Consider the following 25,592-nt stretch of genomic DNA (forward strand, 5'->3'; position numbering starts at 1 on the left):
TCTTTTTAAATTAGCACCCTTTTCTCATTTCACCAATATACATATGTGTATGTATATATAGAATATCTTATTTTGTATCTGATTCTATCAGTTATGCAGTTTTGTTTTGGTTGTGGGGTGTTTTCTCCTCCCTCTTCCCTCTCCCTTTTCTCTCTGCTCTCTCTTTCTCCTTCTGCTCTTCTCCTCCTCCTTCTCCTCCTCCAGCATTGTCTGTTTATTTTCTGATTTTCTTTTTATCTGCATTTATTTGTGAGTTTGAGCCTCAGTTTTTCATGTTGGAAGCTTCCCCAAGTGTCTTATGGCCCATGCCTTTGCTTTAATATTTAGAAGTGAGGGTCCAAAAAACTATTTGCAAACTGCGAGTGTGTAGTCTCCACTGCTTTCCTGGTTGGCATAAGCATAAGGTGATTGGTCAGGGAACTTGACAGTGTAGGAAATAACACCGCCTATTGTCATCTGAGAGCATCTTCTTACACAGACTCACTCATGTCTCTAGAAAGAAGTCTTCTAGAGCCATGCCAAGTGTGGAACAGAGAGGTATGATAAGTCTGGCTACCAGCATTCTGGAATTCAGGTTCTCACCTTTCAGTATTTTCCATCCTGACCTCTGTTCTTTCACGCTCTGGCATTCGGGAGTCCAGGGCTACTCCCTGCATCCTTCAAGGTAGAAGGTATTGCTCTGCATACGAGAAGGGTCCTTCAGATCTCTCCACTTCATACAGACCTTCAGCTCACCCTGCTTTCAGTTCCGTCCCTTATCCTCATCTTCAGAGGCGGTTGGTGCGTCCGGTTTCTCAGCCCCTCTTAGGCTCTGCGCCATAAATGACTGGCTACAGCTGAAGGTTCAGCTCCCTACCCTTGACCAAACAGGTAGTCATTGTCATACCTTTGCTGTTGTCACTCTCTTGTGTTTTTATACCTTTAAAAATTCTTTTACTATCATTTTAGTGAAGTAGCATTTTGAAAAGAATGAAAATTAAAAAATAAAAATGTGTGTGCATATGTGTAGAGTATATATATATATATATATAAACACATTTATACATTGATATGTGTATATACGTATATATATAAATACATACAAATCATTTCAATATGATGTTCTCTATTACCACTTAAAGGTGGAGAATGCTTTATAAGCTACTATTTATTTAACATCTAGTTAGGAACTTTGAAAAAAACTGCACTTGTCAATGAGAAATAGAGAACAGAGGCTTAAGTTGAAAAAAATCTTCTTTGTCCTTAGGATAGAAATATCCAGCAAATAAAGCAAGTTGTGAATCAGTGTTTTCCTTTAAATGGCCTGGAGAATCAGCTTTTCTTATGCTATCTAAAATGCAACAAAGCACATCAGTACTTGTCTGAAAGCCAGTTCACTTGTGAGTTATACAAGAAAATCTTCAGGTTCTACTCATGATTCTTAATTAATGAAATCCCTTGAAAAGAATGCTCATTCAAGATCTGGGTTCTGATGGAGATGGCAACGCTTCTGATGGTAGACAGAACTAATTTTTATTCATTAATTTAGTAACTGACAAACGGTTACTAAATTAACTGCTTTATTCCAGGAAGTAGGATCACTTGTCATTTGATACCAGTGTCTTCTGGTTAAGCAGCAGGCACCTTGACCCATGGGCAGACTTCTTCCTTCTTTAAGCAGCCGGTCCAGGGTTGCCAAGGATCACAGTGCTAATCTGTGCAGTAAGCACTAATGTATTAACTTCTAGTTGGAGCCCTGTTTGACAAAGAAAGTTTTCACAATTTCACATGTGTGATTGGAATCTAACTTTCCATAAGGAGCTCCCAAAGTAAGATTTTTTTTCTGAGATGATATTAGCATGTAGTTAGCAGAAAAATCAGACTGAGATGTCGGTAGTTTTAATCTAGTTGCTGAAATGATGAAGCTATCCATTCCTTATGGACTCACACTAAAATATTTTTTTTTAAATATAAACAGTCCTAGTGTGAATTCACTGGGATGCAGGTTGAAGTTGGTCAAGCCTTTGAAGATTATAAGATGCAATGAAGATGAAGATTATAAGATGTAATGAAGATTACAGATGCAAACATTTCCAGCACATGTGATTTTTCCAAATCCCACTAATCATGGAGAACATCTTTTAATTTGGAAGTGTATCTTAAAGAAAATCTGAACACTGGTTGTGTTTCAGTGTTTCTAAGAGAAGCCTTTTCTGCTGTGGAGGATCCATAGCATCCAGTGCATTTTCAGGATGAGCAGAGGCCTCATGCAGAGGTTCAAACAAGTGGTCTGCATGTTGGAGCCAGCACTTGTGTCCGTCATTGTCTGGGATCCAGCCTCTCCCTTCCAACTCTGAGTCCCATCCCATCTCTGATACTCTAGGGAATTTCCCAGCAATTGTCTTCTCTCATCTGCATCATGAGTTTTTTCTCTCCACTGAATTTTTTTTCTTGTAAACACACATCTTTCTCTGATCTTCAAAGAAGCAACTTTCCTCTTTTTTGGGCCACTTCTACCTTCAGCCACTACCCTATTTCTTACTTCCCTAGGAATTCTTTGGCAGATTTGTAATACTTACTAGGCCTGATTTTCCTGCTCCTCCTTGAACCTGTTGAGCACTGTGATCCTTGGCAATCCTACAATCAATCACTCTAAAACTGCTCTCATCTGGGTCATGAACGATCCTCACATTGCTAAGTGTGCCTTTCTTGGGGCTGACAGCAACGTATGTCTCAGGTGACCACTTCCTTCTCCTTAAAGCACTTTCTTCTCTGAAGTACCACATTTTCTTGGGGTTTCTCCTATTTCCCTGGCTGCGAGTTCTCAGTAGGCTTTGTTGTCTCCTCCTCATCTCCCTCAATTCCAAATAGCGGTCCTTTGCCCTTCTCATTAGTGGGCACTCAGTTCCCCGATAACTCCAATCTTATGTCTTAAATGCTCTGATTCCTCAACTTTTATGTCCAGTTTGGCTCACTCCCCTGGAATTCTAAACATACAGATTAGTTTCCCAGATGATGAGTCCACTGGGAGATCTAATGTACATTTCAAACTTAGTAGGTTAAAAAAATGAGCTCCAGTTTTTTAATACGCCCCCCAACTTCACAGTTTACCATATTTATTAGTGGTAATCCAGTCATCCTTGATCCAGTTCAGGCCAAAATCCTCGGAGTTGTTGATTTTCCTCTCACACTTCTCAACACAACTGTTTTCTCTGTCTTCAGAATATGGACCCAGTCTGACCTTTTCTTCACCCTCCACCTGTACCAGTCCTACCCAAGCAGCCAGTATTTCTAGTCTGAGTTACTGCAGTGGAGTCTTTTTCTGGGGTCTCCCATCCCTTCCCTTATTCTGTATGCTCTCAACGTGGCGAGCACAGACTCACTGCTCTGTTCCAAATGCACCAGGGGCTTCCTGACTCATCCAGAAAACGAGCTCCGACCCTCACAATGCTGACAAGACCTGAAGAGTCCTGCTCTCCCTTATTTCTATGACTCCATCTCCCCAGACTCTCCTTCTAGATCTCACTATTTTGGCTACACTGGCTTTTTGAGCTCCTTGGGCAAAGTCCCACCCAGAGACTTTGACTTTGCTGTCTTCTCTTAGAGTGGATATGAAGAAAGGTATCAGTGTGGCTCACCTGCTTGGTTCCCCGAGTCCTTTACTCAGATGTTTTGGCAAGGCCTTTCTTTCCCATTGTTCTTCATGGAGCAGCCCACACTAACATTATCTATCCCACATTCCTCTTGATATTTCATCAATGCTTGCCTCTCCACTAAGCAGACTGTACATTTTACCCATTTGATTTATTGTATGTGTTTCCACAGTTGAATCTAGGCTTCTTTCTAGGAAAGGACATTTGTCTCTTGTTCACTGCAAAATCTCCAGATCCTAGATTAGTGCCTGGTACATAGTAGTTGTTCAATAAATTTTATGCACAGGGTTTTTTTTATTACATGAAATTTCCTGTAAAACAGCATGTTTATAGTTCCTCCTGAAATATCAGATTTTGTAACACCTGGGGTATGTCTTCCCTGGCTAACAACCTGGGAAGGGGTTGCTTCCTTCAGAAGCGGGTGGTGCATGTTTTCAACCCTTCCCGTTGTCTCTCACCCATGTTGATTGTACATTATCTGACTCTCTTCAGTATAACTCATTTTGGTCCCTTTTGTGTTGGTAGGGAAACCATACTTTTGGTTTTCTTTCCAGAGATAATTTTCAAAGTAGCAGGAAGGAACTTAAAGGAAAATTTAATTTCATTTACGATTGCTTCGGGGTTGCTCTAAAGTTCATCTTGAGTCTTTCAGACTGAACATCTGTACTCTGTGCCTTCTCTTTAGGTAATCATCAACTTTTGTGACCTTGATGAACATCTAGACACTGGCTTCCAAACTTTCAGCTGAGCTCCACACTTGCATAACCAACTACTTAACCAAGACTACCACTGGGAGTCGTCAGATCCATCTCAAATACATCCTGTAAGAATGCTGTTTTCATCTCCCTCTAACCAGCTACTCAGACCTCTTCTTCATCCCCCAACCAGAATTCCATTCTCCCCATTGTGTCTTATAATCGATGCACAACAAAACACCAGGTAAATTTGGGCACTCTCTATACTCATTCTAGAATTGCTGTTTTTTTCTCCTCATTCCCAACATATCTTTCATTCACCAATTTTTATGACTTGTATCTTCTGAACATCTTGTATTTTCTCTCTCTTTTTTCTTTCAACACCAACTTTTTTTTCTTGGTCTTTTATAATAATCTCATACTTGACCTTCTGGTCTTGAATTCCCCTTGCCCTCACACAACTCCATTGCTAGTCCAGGTTCCTAACAATACCATCCAAAACATATTTATGAGTTAAAATAAATCTTTTTAGAATATATATGAGTGTGTGTGTGTGTGTGTGTATAGTCTTGATTTTCTATATAGAATCCAAACCCCTTAACTGTGGTGTCTAAGACCCTCAGGATCATCTTCCTGTCTACCTTTCCATGTGTTATCACCCACTTCTTCCTTCCATACAACCTGTGCTAAAGCCTGGCTGTACTATTTCCTCTTCTCTGAATTCTGGCTCTCTCTACCTCAACTGCTTTGCCTTTTTCCTGTGATGCCTTTCCCTTACATATGTGTGTAACTCCTATTAGTTCAGAATGCAGATTAATTCTTATCAGCTTCATGAAGCCTTCAGTGACCTTCCCCCATGCACTGCACTGCATTCTATTACAGCATTTAACAAAGATTGTCAATTATTTGTTCATATTGCTAGACCATGGCCTCTCAAGGACAATAATAAGGCATTAATCATTTTTATATCTCTAGCAACTAACGCAGTGTATGATGTATAAGATATGCTCAATAAACACAAGAATGAGTGGATAAAAAGTTGTTGAGGACAGAGATTTTGTTCAATTTTATTTCCTTTTACTAGCAGTCTCTGTTGCAGGGACTGTATATGTAATAGTCATCATCTCATGGGCTTATGATAATAAAAGAATAAAATAACAGATCCCTTAGCTGTATATGAATGATGAAGTATTTATCAGTCTTTCCCAGGAATTGTGAAACACAGGATCTGGGTGTGGTATGTTACATGCTATGTCATAATATTAAATATAATATGGACTGTGCAAACAAGTGAACTGCTCTACCAGGCACAAGCAGCACATGGAATCTAAAACTCACATAGACTCAAGGAGCAGGAAACATGATGTAGAGAAATGACGCAAGCATGAGAACAAACGACCTGCCACTTATAAGATGCTAATTCATTTTCTTTCTAAAGTTTTCTAAAAGAAAAAAATTTCTAAAATACCAACCCCACCTCACCAATCCCATGATGTCTACTAGGAAATAAAAATGCTGCATTTGTTCCACATGGTCAACTTCAAATCATTGCTCCTCCACCCTCTCATAATTCGCATCAGGAGGCAGTTGCTTGAGCAGGCCAGCCTGGGCTTCTGCTGGTCGTCAGCTGGTGACCTCTCTTCACCACTGCTCTCGATTCATTGACAGCTTTGGACCCTCCTGGCCTTCCTTTCCACAGCATCCACCCATTGGTCAGAATGACCTCATACCCACATTTGACACTCTGAACACTTATTTCCCCATCTTACTCATTTCCAGTGACCTCCTCTGCTCCAGCCGCTCTTTCTCAGACACACCCTGGAGCTTGTTACCTGGAATTGCTCCAACTCTGAGCAATTTCAGACATCAGACTCTTCAAGCATCACCTTTAACCAGTTACTCTTAGTCTGTCATCCCCCAGTCTGCTATTCCTGTGTCCCCATGGAGACCTGTAATTCATGGATTCCTCACTTTCTTTTTCCCTTAGCGGTTATCTTCATTCCTTCTCCTGATTGACAGCCATGATCTGTCTCTTCTCCCTCTTTATTGCCAAGAACCTTCACTCTCCTGTCTTCTTGCTCTTTGTTGTACCTGCCAGATAAAATACTAAAGCTGGAAGAACCTCACTCTTCCCTTTTTAAACCATCTGCTGGAGAAAGCAAGACAACCAAATGCACACAAACCCATCTCAGCTGAACGTTCACTGCTTGTGCCTCTAAATCAGCTCTCTCACACCCTCCACCTCACCTGATTCCCACTCTTTTCAAGTCTCCACCCTTTCCTCCAACACACCTTTCCCTGACCCTCAGTGGTAGATTTTCCCTTTTCTTTAGCAGATGTAAGGCCAGCATCAGCCCTCTCCACAAACACCCTCTTCAAGGTTCTCTTTGCTGGCCGGGTGTAGTGGCGCATGCCTAAAATCCCAACAGTTTGGAAGACTGAGGAAGGAGGATCGCAAGTTCAAGGCCAGCCTCAGCAATTTAGTGAGGCCCTGAGCAACTTAGTGAGAGCCTGTCTCAAAATAAAAAATTAAAAAGGGCTGGGGATGTGGCTCAGTGGTTGAGCACTCCTGGGTTCAAACCCCAGGACCACCTCCAAAAAAAGGTTCCCTTTGCTGGTGTTACAGGGGAAGGAAGGGTTTGTCACTTAGCCTCTTGGAAGCTGCTTCTCTGTACTGGTTGTTTCTCTTCACCTTTCCCAACTCCACCAAGACAAACTCTTGCTGCACCACTGGCCACCTCCTGAAATGCATGGCTAGAAGGTACAATTGTCAAGTTCAGGAAGGAAGAGGTCATGGCTGTCTTGCCCACTCTGTTAGTCTAAGACGTAGAACAAAGTTTGAGAGATGTGAAGATTTCAATAAGTGTTTGAGCAATAGAGAAAAAAGATATAAACTGAGGTAGTCTCAACCTTGATTTTGCCTTAGCTATGTGTTGGGTATGTTTGGTATTTTCTTCTGACAAATGCAGGCAATCCTTGTCTTCATCTCCTTTCCTTTAGCCTCTTATCTGGTCCCTTTGGAGTTTAAGTGAGACTCCTTCAATGTCCATTTCCTCTTGGTCTTGAAGCTTTTGGTCCACTCATGACTCACGGAATAAATGTGGACCATGTCATGTAGCTCTCATTTCTGCAGAGTGCTATATTCCTGCCACTTACTCCAAACTCTATATTTAATAGCAAATTAATATTTATTTTAACAGCAGGAACCAAATTCATGTAAACACCCTCCATAATTTATGCAGACTAACCTCTCCCTGCTAGCATATGAACACACCCTGTTCAAGAAGCTTAAAGTTTCAGAAGGCAGCAATTCCTTTCGATGCCTAATAAGAAAGGAGAGAGGAAATAATAGCATTCCACACAATAATAGAGCCCAGAGCTGTCGACTGCTCTAACCAGAAACTCCCACTGTGGACTGCTAGGACCTGTGCAAAATAAACAAACAACTTTTTATCTTGGAGGAACTAGCTAAGCCCATCATCTCTGGAAGAGAGAGAATCATCCTGTTTGAAGAGGTATTTCCCTTCAAAGCTATGCACTTTTTCACATTTCTACTTTGTGATTGTTTCACTCTGTCAATTTGCAGTTTCTCTGAAGTTTGAGAGAAGGATGATTTTTAGCCTCAATTCCAAACATGTGGCCCTGTATGCAGTTGCTTTTTGTAATAATAATTGATGTGACATCATAGCTATGGGAGAATTGAACATTTTCATGTGCAAATATGTAAAGTTAGAATACAATTATGCATGCTATTATGAAAATGTATTGTTGGATTTATTGGGAAACACTCAAACTGTCATAACCTGACTCAAGGAGTTTCTTTTTCTTTTTTTTTTTTTTCTTGGTACCAGGGATTGAACCCAGGGGTGCTTTACCACTGAGTCACATCCCCAGTCCTTTTTAAAATATTTATTTAGAGACAGGGTCTCACTGAGTTGATTAGGGCCTTATTAAATTGCTGAAGCTGGCTTTGAACTTGAAATCCTCCTGCCTCAGCCTCCTCAGCCACTGGGATTATAGCTGTGAGCCACTGTGCCTGGCTCAAGGAGTTTCTTGAGCCAGCATACCAGATCTTACTCTAGGTCATGCTCCCAGGCCCTCAGTTGCCATCAATCTGAACCAGTGGTTTCCAACAGTAACACTTTTAAGATGTTGTGGTTTTTACCACTGTATCTAGGAAGAAATTAATGATTTGGTTAAGTTGCAAAGTTTTTAATTAATCCTAAAGTCTCAAAATATCTGATTTTTTTCAGTGTATAGTATATGTTAGGATACATCGTAGTGTTCTCAGCATCCATGAGAAGATCACGCGTCATGTAGCATTCCTTCTTTGCCAATTTATGTTCTCAGTGCTCAGTGAAGTTCATAAGAATAGTTTGTACAAATCAAATTTCTCATAATAAAATGTAACAAGTAGTGAAATTTTAAAAGATGACTTGGTATATCCCCAATTATTTAACCTTTAATGCAGATGTAATTTATCCAACATTTTAAAGAGTAGGTCAAATACTTTCCCTTATCCTCCGCATAATAGGAATTTCATATATATATATGTATATATATATCCAGATTCATGAAATAAAAACATTCAGAATCAAATCATAGAGGTGTTGTGGTTATTTCAAATTTAGTGCTTGCTAAAACCTTGCCAGGAATATGCTGGCCTCTGTGGAAGTCCTTGTAGTCAGGCAAACATGACATTGCTATGGCATTGTCTCTTGAAACAAAATAAGTCCGCAAGGTCTTTAGGGAGCTGAGGCCACTTTGGACTTCAGATCAAACTGGAGTCTAAAGGAGTCAACCAGAAAGTACATACTGGCACACCCATGAATAATAACACTTGGCTTCCTCCTTGAATATTCTAAGTGTATAATTTGTTCTTTTGCCAGGGTGTCTTGTTTACAACAGAACAAATTGAAATATTTATTCTGGAAAGCAATATTAACTTGTTAGAGTAGACAACTAAGAAGAAATAAAGAGGTGGAAAGCTGTGTTTCCTCTGGCACAAGGCAGAGCTTAAGTAGGGAGCAATCTGGAAGAGATGTAGGTAAACTCTAGCGAGCACTTTGAAGCTGGGTACAGGCAGAGGGAAGAACTCAGGTGTGTGAGGGTAGGAATCGTCTTCAGGTGTGAGCACATTGAAACAGGCATTGCTAAAGCCATCTATTGAGATTTTAAGCTTATGTAAAAATGCTACCTGTAGTAAAGGCAGGACATTTCTGCACAGCTGGAATTTCATTTTCCTTGGGAGCAACAATTCCTACTTCCCCAGCACTCCGGGCCCAGCACAAAGTCCTGGACTGAGAATCAAGAAATGTGTTGGAGGACCAAATCTCACATCATCTACTAGGCTTACTTTAGGAAAGTCAAAGAATAATACAATCACAACCTTGAAAGGAACTTAAGGGTTTTCTTAATCCCATCACTTCATTCTACAGTGGCTGGAAGGGAGCTGAATGCCATCTGTGCTTTGGTTTTTCCAGTCTGTTGAAGGTTTTGATCACTTTTGTCCCCATGACAGAATTGCAATGAGAATCAAAGGCAGTTTGAGAGTGTCTCATTCCTGTGGCCTCTTTCTCCCCTGGCCTCTGTGCTATTTATTGTTATGCCTTTGTTTCATCTTGGTTTTGTTTTTTAATCCCAGGCTTTCTCATTGCACTGCATTTCCAACTTTTTTGGGTTTACCTAAATTGTGAAGGTAAGTATGAAATAAAGAGCCTATATTAAGTTTCCAATAAAGACCTGAAACATACTATTTGCTGAACAGATAATAATACCTAAAATGCACCATGAAATTACTCTATACTAGCTACGAGTCTGTGGTTTACAGCAGTTCTTAGACATGAGTTGCCCTGATCCATGGACAGAAGCTTGGGGCCAGAGGTTAAGCAGCTGCCTCTAAGCACACAATTAGGAAGTAATGGAGTAGAGACCACACTCAAATTTCTTGGGCACTGAAGCCCTTGCTTTTCCATGCAAATATGCTCGATTTAGTTAAAAATGACTTTGAAATGTTAGACATAATTACAACAACCATTGCATTTCTCCAAGAGACCTAGGAGATGGTGGCAGGAAAACTCAAAAGCAGTAATGGAAGAAAGAGCCTTTGGTATTACTGAAACCCACTGTGAGACCTGGAAAACTACCATACATCTCATACTCTTAAGGATACTGCAAAGGAAATTTCATCCAACCTTATCTTATATCCCCTTCCTCAAACTTGTTGCTTTAAAATAGTATGTTTCAAGGTTGAAAGCCAGCCTTCTGATCTTTAAATATATATATATATATATATATATATATATATATATATATGTATACATATATATATATTCTCAGAATGAATTTAGGAAAAATAAAAGAGCCCATACTTAAATGCAACCACCATCCAAGTGTCTTCCAATTTGTACTCTTCGGATTCATTCTCTCTCTCTCTCTCTCTCTCTCTCTCTCTCTGGTGTGGCACTGTAGTCAGCTCAGACAGGAGACTGGCTCTCAACACTTGGTTCCATAATGAGTGGAAAGCTACGAGCCATGCCCTTAGGGAGCACTTGAACCCTGCTCTCTGCAGCTTCTGCACTTGCACAGGCACTGGCCACCAAGGATACCTGGCATTAAAAGCAGTTGCGGTTTTAAATGGCAAGTCCTCCAGGAAAAGACTGTGTTTATGTCTTTCTCTGGTTTTTCTACAATTAGCTCCTTTTCAACCACTACTCCTTAAATTGTTATTGTTAGAAAAGACAGTATCCTGAAGCAAAATTCTGAAAACCAAATCATCTAAGCTGGTGAAATATGAACTCTAGGCTTTCAATTCATTCAGTACATATTGATCATCTGCTGTGTACGGTGAAGTGTGTACTTCTTCCATTCAGATTTCAAACCACACTGCCTAAGAGCTGCATTACTTGCACAACCATCTCTGGACTTTTCCAGCTTTCCACTCTCTCTTACTTGCTGTTTCTTATCTTCCATGTCCAACACAAATACTGACCCTTTTTAAATCTGCTGATCAGAAAAACAAGAGTTTTTCACGGGGAGTCATGATGATAACAGCTTATACTGGAGAATATTCCACATAATAATATAAATAGACCCATGACCTGACCCCATTATTTATACTGACTGTAGTTTTCCTAAGAGAGCTAGTATGTGTTCTTTTACAAAAGACATATTTTTAGAATCAATACATTAAAATTGAGATACATTTTTATATGAATATTTTTGGCTTTTTCAGTTTGAAACTACTGACCAGTCCTCACTTATTCAGCTGCAGAAATCTTGGAGTTCAATCTATTGAGCCAAATCAAGATATTGGATTGGTAAGTGATAGTGCCATGTTGGAGTGGCCAACTATCTCCCACTTCCCACAAAAAGAAAAAGAAAAAAACAGAAAGCAGAGGTGATCTCATGAAAATTAAGGGGATGTTAGTAGAGAAAAGGGACCAGGAGGGATGAAAGAAGGGAAGGGGGAAACATTGAAAAATTATATCGACCAGACTATATTATTATGTCGTGTTTTTGTATGAACAGATAACTATCCTACCATTGTGTGTAACTATAATGCACCAATAAAAATTGTGGAAAAAACTCTAAACATGTTATCTAGGAGTGCCTAGTTTTCTAGAATTTTGAATTTTCTTATAAGTCTTGGTTAGAATTACCTTTAAAATGAAGAAACAGTGTCAAAATTATATATTACTTGCTAATACAGATTTCAAAGTATTGACGTTAAGTAAACTTGAAAAATATAAAGGATAAAAAAGGGTAAAAAGTTATTTCTAATTGAATCATCAAAAGTGACCACTCAGGATCTGTGTTTGCTTTTTGTTACTGTGACAAAATGCCTGAGATAAATAACTTAACTAGAAGGAAGATTTATTTGCCACATGGGTTCAGAGTTTTAGTTTGCTCCCTTGTTTTGGCCTGTGGTGGGGCAGCACATGATGGTAGGGTACATGTGAACAGGAAAGAAAGAGAGCAAGCAAGAGAAAGGGGCTGGGAACAAAATACAGCCTTTGAAGGCAGGCCCCAATGAACTCCTTTCTCCAGTAAGGTCCTACCTTCTAAAGTTTCCACCATCTCTCAATAACTCATTAAGTTGTGAATTCATCAATGGATTAACCTCATGATCCAATCACCTCCCCAAAGTCCCACCTCTGAACATTGTTGCTTTCGGTACCAAGCCATCAACACATGACCTTTGGGGGGACATTTCAGATCCAAACCATAACAAGATACTTGCTGTATTCCCTCCCAACTTTTTTCTCTTATGATTGCTTTTTTACTTAACATTATGTTGTGAATATTCTTACATCAGTATAAACTCTTAAATAGCCAGATAATAGTCTATTTCTACTTGATCAATGATTTATTAATAATTCTCCTATTGTTGGATGCTTAGGTTGTATTCAGTTTTTTACTACTATAAATTAAGCAGAGATGAATGTCATTCATGCATTTTCCCTATATTTAAATTATTTCACTGATGGGCCCTTATCTTATACATAAAAATAACTCATAATGGATTAAAGACTTACTTGAAGATCTGAAACCATAAAATTCCTTGAAGCAAACACTGGGGGACAAACCCCATAACATAGGTCTTGGTAATAGTTTCTTAGACATGATACTAAAAAGCACAGGCAACAAAAATCACTGGTCAACAGTTTTCCATTCTTCAGGGCCCAACCAGAACTTTCCCTGTCATACTTTCTTCTGACCTTACCAATCAAAATTGATTATCCTTTCCTTCCAAACCTCCAGATACTTTTCAAACAATAAACTATTGTATCATTCTGAAAAACAAAAGCAAAAAATGACCAAAAATAGAGTAACCTAAAGTCTTCTGCAAAGCTAAACAATCAACATGCAAAGGTAACTTATGGATTGGAAGAAAATGTTTACAAATCATGTACTTAACAAAGGGTTAATAACCAAAACATATAAGGAATTCCTGAAACTCCACAGCAATAAAACAAAATCCCAAATAACCCAATTAAAAATTGGGCAAAGGAACTGAAGAGATTTCTCCAAAAAAGATATACACATGGGCAACGAGTATATGAAAAGGCACTCAACATCACTAATTATTAGGGAAATGGAAGAGAAATCATGAGATATCAACTCACTCCTATTAGAATGGTAGTTTTCAAAAACCATAAACAATATCACTATTTTTTTTTTGTCAGTATTGGGGATTTAACTCAGGACCTTGCACATCATTCTACCACTGAGCCATAACCCCAACCCCTTAAACCTTAAAAAAAAATTTATTTTTTTAATTTTGAGACAGGATCTTGGTAAGTTGCCACCTCTGGCCTTGAACTTGTAATCCTCCTGCCTCAGCCTCCTGAGTAACTTGGATTATAGGTGAGTGTCACACAATGCTACTTCTGACTATATATTCAAAGGAATTGAAATCAGGATCTCAAAGTCATCTGAATTCCCATGTGAATTGCAGCATTATTCACAACAACCAAGACATGAAATCAACCTAAATACATATTGACAGATGAATGGATAAGTAAAATATGGTATACATACATTAGAATATTACTCAGTCTTTGAAAAGAAGGAAATCTAACCGTTTGCTATAACATGGATGAACCTGGAGAACATTATGCTAAGTGAAATAAGCCAGACACAGAAGGACAAAGTGGTACCACTTATATGAGAAATCTAAAAGAAACCCATAAAAGCATAGAACAGAATGGGGTTGACCAAGGGCTAGGGTTAAGGGGAATAGGGCGGTATTAATCAAAGGGTGCAAAGTTTCAGGTGTACTGGTTGGTGGAAATGTAAATACAAGATGAATAAGTCCCGTAGATCTATTGCACAATATGGTGCCTGTAGTTAACAATGTATGCTTAAGAACTTGCTAAGTGGGTATATCTTATGTTAACTGATATCTATCTGTCTCTGTCTCTGTCTCTGTCTCTCTCTGTGTCTCTCTCTCTCTCTCTCTCTCTCTCTCTCTCTAGGTGGGAGGAAACTGGGAGGCGATGACATGTTTATGGGAATGATCGTGGTGGTGGTTTCACAGGTGTGTACTTCTCTCCAAACATATCAAGTTACATATATTGAATATGCACAACTTTTGTATGTAAATCATGCTTTAGTAAAATAGTTACAAATAACTTAATTGGGATGAAGTGTCCTGTACAAAAATATTATATCAAAAACTTTTGATATGAATTTCCACATTGCTTTCCAAAAGAATTATGCCAGCTTGCAATCCTAGGAGAAAAGAATTGGTCTTACCACACCCTCAAATTTATGCTCAGTTATATCTGCATTGCTCATCTATGAGGAATATAACTAAAAGGCACTCTTGAGTTCTCACGACTCTCTGAAAGTAGGCTTGTTGCAAAAGAATTTACCGTATCCTATTTCATGTTCCAGCAGCTTAACTTTACAGAAGTGGGTAGCTCCACAACACATTTCCAAATAAACTAACCAAAATTTCTTGAGCAGCTATTATGTGCAAAGAACTGTACCTGATGGTATAGAAAATAAAATTCTTGCCCTCAAAGTACCTGTTCACCAGGAGGAGAGGGAATATATACCTGCCCTCTTTTGTACTCACTTCTTGCCCTTTAGTACTATTTACACAGGTGATACAAAGCAGAAAGTATTAAGAGACATCAAAGAGATACAGAAAGTTTAATGTTTACTCAGAAGGAAACATTTGATGAGATGGGAATTTCAAATATAAATAAATTGTTTCATGTCTTATCTCTAGCAATAAAATACTAGAGATACAGCTTTGGGGCTGTAAGATCCCTGCATAGGCCGGGCGTGGAGGTGCACACCTATAATGCCAACAGCAGGGGAGGCTGAGGCAGGAGGATTGCTAATTCAAGGCCAACTTCAGCCACTTAGTGAGGCCCTGAGCAACTTAGCAAGACCCTTTCTCGAAAAAAAAAAAAAAATTAAAAGGGTTGGAGATGTGGCTCAGTGGTTGAGTGCCCCTGGGTTCAATCCCTGGTACAAAAAAAAAAAAAAAAACCTTTATAGGACTTCCTTTAGAAATTTTGGGTTTCTTTAAAACATGTGTATGATGGAATGAAGAAATCCTGCAATTATGGTTAGCATAATTGTGCTAGCATAGATGCTTTCCCTAGTGTTTCAAGGAGAATTGATAAATATCAGTGCTCTCCTTTGCAAATACTGTTGATACCTGTACATATTATGGTCCTTCCTTTCCCTAAATTTAATAGAGATGAAATTGATTCTTGAGGTGGAGTCAAACAAAAGGAAAGGCTGAGACCTTAGCCCACTGGAAAAACAAAAGATGTTCTGGCACGAGTTGCCCTTTTTACTTTCTTTTCTGCAGGTTCCTTGCTCAATATGCTAATTGCTGGCTATTTGTAGCTATTTAAATGTACTTCTAAATTAATGGAAATTAAGTAAAGTTTAAAATTTAGTTCCTTGATCATACTAATCATGTTTCAAGCCTCAATAATGTGTGGTTGGTGGCTACTACCTAGGGCACATATAGAATATTCCATTCTTGCGAAAAGATCTGTCAGATGGTGCTGATCTAGTATTAGTCATTTAAGCTTGCAAAAGTGTTAGGTAGTTACACAGGCCCATGAAAATTGTGCACTTGGCCAGAATTTAGAAATTTCATGATTGATGTAATGCCCAAGTTCTAGGGAGGAGAGCAGAGAAAGTGGTTCTCCTGTGTTCTAGGGTATAGTTAGCAATGGTCTTCAAACATGTACTATTTGCAGAGCACTTTCTCTGCAAAAAGTGACCTGGAATAAAGACAAAGAAAAGCGGAATCCTGAACATTAAGATGGCTAAGTCTGTGGAGGGTTTTTAGTTATGTACCTGAGTAGTCTCAGTTTGCACCTGTTTTCTCAGCATAATTATGAAGGGGGTCTCCCTTTTATTGTCACAGTGCCTCAGTTTGGATGGTAAATTATATGTTCACTAATGGATATGGAGACTAAGAAATTCCCAAAATAATGAGGCCTGAGAAAAAGAAGTAAAAATGAAGGCCAAGCACTGACAGCTTTCATCTCCTAGGACAAATGTTTTCCAGGTGTCAGCCAGCTGCAGACAGGGAGGAGGTGTTTTATCATCCTTAAAGGAAACTGTCTCTGGGAGGCGTTCATTTCTTCCAAAGTAAATTTTCTTCAGACACAGTCTGCTGACCTTGACCCAAAAGTCTCACATTCCTGACTGTCCAAGCAAACTGATATATGTTCACTAGACCACTCCTCAAAATAACCTATATAAACCCAGTTCCTTTCTTTGTTCAGTGGCTTATTTTCCATCAGGAGAGTGAGTCCACAGGTACCATTTCATCCCCCTGAATAAAGAGCTGAGATAAGGTGTGAGGTTTGCGTCCTGCCTGATCTTTTTGTGATAACAGTTACCCTATTTATAGTCTCATTTCTTACTTCCTCATTGAAATTTTGTAGATGAGCAAATCAAAAGTCTTCTAAATGCTGATTTCCTAAAGCTAACTTTTCCCAAGTCAACGTGAGGATGTATGTGTTCACAGACTGTGAAATTGCTCCCCACATATTGAGACCCAACTTACTGTGGCAAAGTCCCAGGAATCCCTCTTGGGCTTCCGTTTTTTTCTGCTAAGAATGAATAATCAGAGGTAATTGTTGAATTAGAACCTAGAAATAAATATATGAATGATGAAGGGAAACAGTACATCAATTGCTCTTATATATTTATTTTCTGCACCAAAAGGTTTCCAAGGAAAAGAGAGGCTTGATATTGAAAGAAATGCAGAGACAGAAACATTTACTGGGAAGAGAGCTAATCTGGGAGGCAGAATACATGAGCCCCTTGCTAGCTTAGCCATATATATGAACTTGGGTTTCCCATTTTTATTGTCTTATCTCTGTAGATTTCAGTCTTCTAGAGGGAATAATATGATATAAATTGAAAGCATTCTTCACATGAGCCAGTTTGAACCTCTGAACTTCTTCTGACTCCTTCATTTTACCAGGGTGTCTCTTACGTCCTGGCTTCTGCACATGCGTGTCCTTCATTCTTTAGATCTCAGCACGTCTCGTCCTCATGCAGGTCTTCTTTGATTCCTTGAATCAGGTCAGGTGATACTATGGTCTGCATAGCTCCTGATTCAAAACACTGAGCTGTAATTTCCTATTAATTTGTTCATACAACCCCTGAGGCTTTAAGCACTAAGAGAATAAAAGTCATGTTATTTCATTTGCTTTATATCACCAGTCCTTACATCAGTTGATGCTCACTTATGTTTGTGGGATAAATGAAGGAACAAGGCTGTTAGCAAATCTTTGTGCCCAAGGATCCAGAGCTAAGTAAGATCTGTCTCCTATCCTGGACAAGCACATGATTAAGGCCAATTCAATAAGTTCCATGAAAGAGGTACACAAGTTTCTGTTGGGATTCAGAGGAAAATAACAGCACCTGAAAGATAAGAAAAGTCTTCTTAAAAGAGGGAGCATTTGAGATAGGTCTTAAAAGAAGGTCGGAACTTCAGTGGGCAGAGATCATTAATTTACAGTTAGCATTCAATTTATGGTCAACCTAGCATGTATAGGAAGAGATTGTTTTCGGCACTAAGCTGATAAGAAGACAAATAAAACATGATACCTACCTTGAAAAATGTCTGTGATTTAATTAGGAAATATGTAGATATACTAAAAGCCAAATGTATTCCATGCTAAAGTTAACAGTGTGAACAGAGTCAGTGGAGGGAAGGTGGGGTATAGGACTAGAGAGAGAAAAGGGATCATTTCTGACCGAGTGTCTTTTCCACTGGGGTGAACCTTAGAGTAAAGCCTTGTAGCTGTAGATTTTAATGAACTTCTTGAAACTGGCCTTTGTTTCCTTTCACTGCTTAGCAACCCTCAACCTGGCTCATGAGATGGTCACCTCTGGGAACAATTGTTTTAAAGGACAAACTTTCAATCCCCCATTAACACAGACCATACCTGTAAAACTTTCGTCCAGGTGATTGCTTATTTGGGCAAAGCCCTTGGTTTTGTTAAGAGCATTTCAGTCAAATTTTACCCCTATGCTTCTTGTACCCTTATGAGGTGACTTATGAATACTTAACTTCAGTAATTCCCAGGGATATTTTGAGCTGGCTTCTTCCAAAGGGAGCTATGAATGGTTAGAATGTACTTTAAGTGAGGCCTATTTATTCCCTTTTCCCTCTTGAACTTCCACTTTGGGAATTATAGGCTGTGCTGCTTTGCAGAGTCCCATGGTGTATATGCCAAATGGCGTACCTACCCCAGCTGGCTGCTCTAGCCCTTGGGATCCTCAGAGGTTGCTCAGCAGCAGCCTGAGTAGAAGATTTAAGGGAGATAGAAGCAGAGGTTTTTTTTTTTTTTTTTTTTTTTTTTTTTTTGGTCATCAATTAACCTGAAGTTGATATTTTGAACTTTTGCAATGGACTCAGATGTACCATATGTGTGTTTGAGTGTCCAGGGGGAGTGGAGCATCAATTTCAAGTGTGACTACTGACATCACAAATTTGATGATTCCCTTAATCTTCAGCATCATCACATTTAGTTAATGACCTCTACTATAGGCCACTGGAAGGTATAATACCAGAATTAACCAGCAGTTTCTTTAAAAAAAAACTTTAGATATATCAAGACCCATAAACTGTTCCATGGTTTAAAGAAATTTATCTGCATGGGCATGGTGGCACATATCTGTAATCCCAGCAACTGGGGAGACTGAGGCAGAAGGATCATAAGTTTGAGGACAATCTTAGACCTTAGAGTGACCTTGTCTTAAAATAGAATATGGCTTGGTGTTAGAGCACCCCAATACTGAACAACAACAAAAAAGAATTTTCCCCCAAAATGGTCTTGGATGGGAAAATTGGTACTGAACATATTTTTCAATACCAACTTGTTAAATTATAAATAATCTGTTGCTCTAGGACTATAGGAAGGATTGTAATGTAATGCTGAGAACATCTCTAAAAGCCCTGGTCCATCCAGTCCTTATCAATGGGCATAACACAATTCACAAACACAGGTGATAGCCATTCATCTGTGCTGTCTGCATAAAACAACTCTGGAATCTTTCCCCATCCTGCAATGAAGTGGCTGCTTGCACATTAATTTTGTGGAAAGTCTAGAAGCATTATTAGTTAAGAGCCAGAAGGCAACTACATACACTAAAGATATCAAAACATCCCCTTTATTAAGCACAGCAGATGCCTAGTCAAAATATAAACATTTCAGAGCAGAAATACCATCCTTCTTCCATCTCTGGTGTCCTTGAATATCACCAGCCCACCCAAAGACAATTATGCTGAGCATGCACCTTTTAAATTGTAAACCAGATGAAAATCTGTGGGAATAAAACAACTTTCCCATAAATAAGGATCTGTGACTTTTATGGCAAATTCATGGGGAAGGTTTGTTTTTTATTTATAATCCTTTAGGACAGATATACCAAAATCCAAAAGGGATGAGTAAGGAGAAGGAATGAGTAAGGGAATTCAAGAGAGACACACACCCATATTATGTGTGTATAAATACTTTGGGAAGATTTATTTTGGCATCTGAACTCTTGCTGCCAGAAATGGAAAGCTGTTTACTGTTGACTCTGAGCCACAAAGAAATTACTGGCCAACCACCATATCCTTCGATTTCACTGATTCAGTTAAGGTTTTTCAGTCTAGTGGAAACTTCTTGCTGTCTGCCTGAGTAATCCCTTATCACAAATACTTAAGGTGGGAAGCTCTGGGGGAGGGCAGATCCTGGCCCCAAACAGCCATGCCCTTTTGTTTATTTACTTATTTTTGTGATTTTTAAAACTTTGTTCTTTTTAATTATACACGACAGTAGAATGTATTTTGACATATTACACATACATGGAGTACAACTTCCCATTCTGGTTATACATGATGTGGAATTACATTGGTCATGTATACATATATGAACATAGGAAAGTAAAATCCAATTCATTCAACTATCTTTCCTATTCCCATACCCCCTTTCTTCCCTTCATTCCTCTTTGTCTAATCCAAAGTACTTTTATTCTTCACTACCCACCTCTGTTATTGTGAGTTAGCATTGCATATCAGAGAGAACATTCAGCCTTTGGTTTTTTGGGAGTGGCTTATTTCACTTAGCATGATTGTCTCCAGTTCCATCCATTTACTGACAAATGCCATAATTTCATTTCTCTTTTTGGCCAAGTAATATTCCATTGTGCATATATACCACATTTCCTTTATTCATTCATCTGTCGAAGGGCTCCTTGGCTGGTTTCAAAATTTAGCTATTGTGATTTGAGTTGCTATAAGCATTGATATGGCTGCATCACTGTAGTATGCTGATTTTAAGACCTTTGGGTATATGCCAAGGAGCAGGCTAAGTGGATCAAATGGTGGTTCCATTCCAAGTTTTCTGAGGAATCTCCATACTGCTTTCCAGAGTGATTGCACCAATTTACAGTCAGCCATGCCCTTTTAAACCAGCCATCTCACAGTAGCTTAGTTGATGCTGACAGACTGTCATCTGTGGGGTTTGCCAACAGTATTACAGAAAGGCAGTGTGAGTTGCTGGTGAAGGTGGGGAGAGAGGCACAGGGTCTACCTGTTGCTTAAGGGAAAGTGCTTACAAAGTGATCCTGATGGATGCTTATTACTCACATCTGAATAACTCAAACTCCTGCATGCATTTCTTATAACTACAGAGAGAGCAACTCGGGAAGATAAAGCAGGTACACAGCTAGGAACTGAGATAAGACTGTGACCATTGCCTCTCATACATGTTCTAGGGGAAAGATAAGTTCACAGGCATCGTGCCAAGCAAGCTGCTGTTCTGTTTCTTTCATATTTTTTTCATTCTTTACATCTTTAGAATTCCCATTTCCTGGATCCACCACCCTTTAAAATCTCGTGGCATTGATGTGTTCCTTTTCTGCATATTTCTTTTCAACATCTGGAGAGCATTCTTTTGGCAGACTCCAGTCTGCACAGTTTCACATGGGAACAACTGAGGAATGGAGAGAAGTGTCTGGTCTTCATTCCCAGCTATGGAAAGAGACACTGCTGGGCACTGTAATAGCCTTTGACTGAGCTGGATGCATAACTGGATGAAGCTGAGCTGGGAGAGAGCTTCAGCTGGATCCAATCACATTCCCAGAGTCGCGGATTTTTGCTTTGTTCTAAACAATCCTCAGAACACAAAAACATAGTTTTTCCTCTGAAATGAGCATTCATAGAACTCGGTAAAAGTAAGGTAATCATATCAGTTATGATTAAAGTTCTTCCAAACCAGAATGTTCAAGCAAACCAGATAATACAGTGAAGTTACATAAATTGTGATAAAAGTTGGGATGGAAAGATTTTTAAATGATATTGTTCCCGTATCATTCTGATTGCAGTCCTAAAGGTCATTCCCTTTTATAAACTGAAAATCCCATTGTCCCCCCATGGCCACAGGAGGGTCATGTGGTTTCTGTTTTGTCCATAGCTGAACTAATTGGGGGTCTCAAAAAATTGCAATATTCAAAATTCTTTGGCACACTTATTGGAAAGAGACAATTATTAAGTTTAATATTCAATCCAAAATTCTACCTCCTCCACACACAGCCTTACAACTCAGTCCTGATCCTGAACTGGCCTGATGCATTGCACTGATTTTCAACCAAAACAGCTCTGCACGTCCGCCTTGTTATTCTGCTATTGATGCCTTATCTCTCCAAACTATTTTGGGCTGTTAAAGATGGAAGCCTTGTTTTAGCTTTTCCTTTATGTCCTAGTAACAACTGCTTCAATAAGCACTCGTTAAATACTCCTTTAATTAATGAACAACTTTTCCTCCCTTCTCCTCTGTCAGTCCCATCAGACTAAACCGAGTCCCTCCACAGTTTACACTCCAGAGTCCAACTAGTCATCTGTTTTTTGTTTTGTTTTGTTTTGTTTTGTTTTGTTGTTGTTGTTTGTTTCTGGGTTTTAATCGCCACAAGACTGACTATAGTGAGATCAAGCAGGTGTTGCCTAGGGAGAGTCGGCCAGTCATGACTTCAGCAGGAGACACTTTTGGCTCCTGCCACCCTCATTCTGCAACCTGCCAACAACCTTGGGAGGAAGTTTCCCAACTTCACAGGACATTGAAAACAAAGCAAACCAGATAATACAGTGAAGTTACATAAATTATGATAAAAGTTGGGATGGAAAGATTGTTAAATGATATTGTTCCTGTATCATTCTGATTGTAGTCCTAAAGGTCATTCCCTTTTATAAACTGAAAAAAAACAACCATAACCAGTTCCAGGTAGTCAGGACTAGGTAAAGTTTATCCTAAGTGTCCCTCATAGACACACTCTTCTATTCCCACCTCAATGACTTTCTTCACCATAAATTGACCGATTATTTAATGTTACTCCAGACTTCAAAAAGCCAAACAAGAACTATTTTGTTTGTAGAAACAAATACAACTTGATAAATTTCCCCATTAGGAAAAAATGTTTTCAAGATGACACAGAAAAAGAGTGATGATTAACACAAATAGATTATTAGTGGCAGAAATTCAAGCATTAGCCCAATCCAGATGCAAAATAATACTGTTTTCATTTGACAGTAAGTAACTACAGACCATGAGTATTTGTGGGGCCATTTCTCATTTCTTGGAGAAATAAGATGGCAAATATTAAGGCCCAAATCACTCAGGGCTGCTTTATTTTAAAAGGGAGAAGTCATTTCACCCAGCTGTTTGGTGATCTAAAATTCTAGGATGAAAACAGCTAAAGGTCAGCAATGAATCTCTGTCCTGAGACCAGGACTTTTGACTGGAAAGGGAAAATCAGACCCCTGATAAGAGGAGATGCCCCACTACTGAGCTTTTGTTTTGTAAAAGAATCTTCAAATGGAGCCCAACAGCTAGCCTTGCCTCTGTTGCTCCTGCCATTCACCATCTGCTTAAGGCTTGATTAATTTACCATCCTATACTGACCTCTCATTGAAATCCGAGTCCTTTAATTTTGACCAAAACGTGAACACAAACTTGTTTCTTTGTTTCCTCCCCTTAGCATAGCTAAGCCAGATCAGAACTTTCAGAAAAGTTTATCTAAACACCAAGAAAAACGAACAGAAAAATCTTACATTTAAACCATAATTTTCTGATTTTATGCATGCTGTTGTATTCCTTGGCCTATCATATGCTACCTCTGTGATGGTTTTACTTAATCCTCAATGGCTGACATGAATGTACAGCGTTCTCTCTGTGTTCTTACTTCCAAAGTTCTGACTCAGTTTCCTAAAGAAGGAATCATCTCAACATCCTAATAATCTCAACTCCTAGACATCTTGACTACTTTAAGGTCGAGATCAGAAGAGACAGAGTTCCATGCAACCACCAGGGCCTCCTCTCCCATCCCCTACTACCACCACCGGGACCTCCTACCATGTTCTGCCTAGAGAAACGTATTTTAGCCAGGTGATTGACGCCAAGAATGACCCTACTCTTCAGGATTCCACTAATCCCCCACAGCAGAAGATACCTCCATCCTGTAGAGGTTCAATATTATAAAATACCATAAATGATTAATTAACATAACATCTCCATGTTTATATAATGAGAGTGAGTGAGGAGTTAGAGGCAGCTCCAAATCTGTACCTGGCCCTATTAAAAACAGGATAAGCTGTCCCTTGCCCACAAATTAACATTGGGAATTACCTAACTTTTTCTTTCCCAGGAACTCATCAGTGCATTGTTGTCATTAGAGAGTTGATAAAGCAAAGAGGCTTGATGACTTTTCCACTACTGTACTTTTCATATAATGATTCCCACTGATATATTTAAGATTTCCACCTCTCAAATATTTCCTTTTCTCTGTTCTCTGCGATCAGCATGCCCAAACCTATATAGAACCCTGGATTTGTTTGGTAATGTTAGATGAGTCCTTGCAGGGAGAAGACATGTATAGCCAGGAGAAACTGGGCTTGCAGTGGCCAGACTCAAGGTGCTAAGACAGAGGATTGAATAATTTGGTCATTATTGAGCATGAATATCTTTGTCATTCTAAATTCAGTCATTTTAATTGCATAGTAAATGTCAGGAAGCTAATAGGCTGGAAAAGGAGCCTGTTGAATTATGTCAAGAGCTTGCTCCTCCTTAAGAACCATGGTGAATGGGTATGGTTCTCTGACCGCTAAAACTGAGAAAAGCAGGATATGGTCCCCTGGCCTGTTGACCCTACAGGGAAAAGCAGGATATGGTCTTCTGATCTGTTGACCCTGCAGAGTTCATGAACATGAATTCAGACAAGAACAAAGTATTTTCTAATCAGTGAAAAAAGGGACACTTCTAGAAAATATTTGTTGCCTGGCCAAATATCTAATCAAATGGGAGGTGTGTTTATTTGGAAAAAACTACACCTACTGGGCAAATCTCTCAAATTACCACCTCCCTGCCACCCACCCCAAACTTCCAGAATCAGCAGGATTTTTTTCAGTTGCCTCTTCTCTGCCCTTGTGCTGGGCTTCGCTCCCAGACTGCTACTCAAGCCTTCAGTTCCCTTCGTACCTGCTCACTACTCCTACTGCCTGAAGGACAAGACCCAAACCAATCAACCAAAACCAGTGCCCTGCTTTCCCTTCGTGACCAGGTGAGGGACTCCAACTCTGCTCTCTGCCTAGTCTGCTGGCAGGACCACACCCTCATCAAACAGTTGGCCTTTAGTCCCTCTTGTCTCACAGACAAGGCAGAAACCCGATACTTCATGCCTGGCTGACTTCTTAGAGAATCTCCACCCATTGCTCCATCTTGAAGAGAAACTGACATCTTGTGCCTTTCAGCCCACTTTTTCCTAAAACTCCTTCCAACCCTTGAGTCCTACATTCTCTTTTCTACAGACTGTAAATCCATGATCTTGATGACATTTATTGACATTTATGACATTTTATTGATGATATTTCCTCTCCCATCTTTTTCTCCATCCAGACTCCTGCTCTTGTTATTCATTTTGTGGAATAACCTTTTTAAAGTACTCTGTAGGTGCATCTACCATGGTGACTTCTTCCATACCTTTATGCCCCAATTCCTGTTTCTTAACTTACTTGATCCTCATCTGCTCTGCATTTCCCACCAGCCCATCTCCACTGACCCAATCTCTCAAAACCCTGAAACTCCACCTCCATGTTCCCTCTTGAGCCAGCCCCTTACTTCTTTGTATCTTTGTACCCACACTTACCACTAACCAGCTCTTGACTATCACCAGGATCTCTGATGGCTTAATCTACTCAATCTTTTATAGTTATACATTCCCTATTTAA

At 39.4% G+C, this 25,592-nt stretch overlaps 1 long non-coding RNA gene across 3 annotated transcripts in view; it reads left to right on the forward strand.

Moving 5' to 3' along the window:
• Positions 1-25,592, forward strand: part of LOC124962408 (uncharacterized) — a 48,657-nt gene that overhangs the window by 13,311 nt on the left and 9,754 nt on the right. For 2 of the 3 annotated variants that reach the window (XR_007104471.1, XR_007104473.1), the window contains 3 exons: positions 4,318-4,455; positions 11,562-11,646; positions 14,308-14,417. This is a non-coding gene — a long non-coding RNA (uncharacterized LOC124962408). Of the gene's footprint in view, positions 1-4,317; positions 4,456-11,561; positions 11,647-14,307; positions 14,418-25,592 lie in introns of those variants that run through there. The other variant, XR_007104472.1, reaches the window with a different exon arrangement.

The sequence above is a fragment of the Sciurus carolinensis genome, chromosome 12 (assembly GCF_902686445.1).
Source record: "Sciurus carolinensis chromosome 12, mSciCar1.2, whole genome shotgun sequence".
NCBI lineage: Eukaryota > Metazoa > Chordata > Mammalia > Rodentia > Sciuridae > Sciurus > Sciurus carolinensis.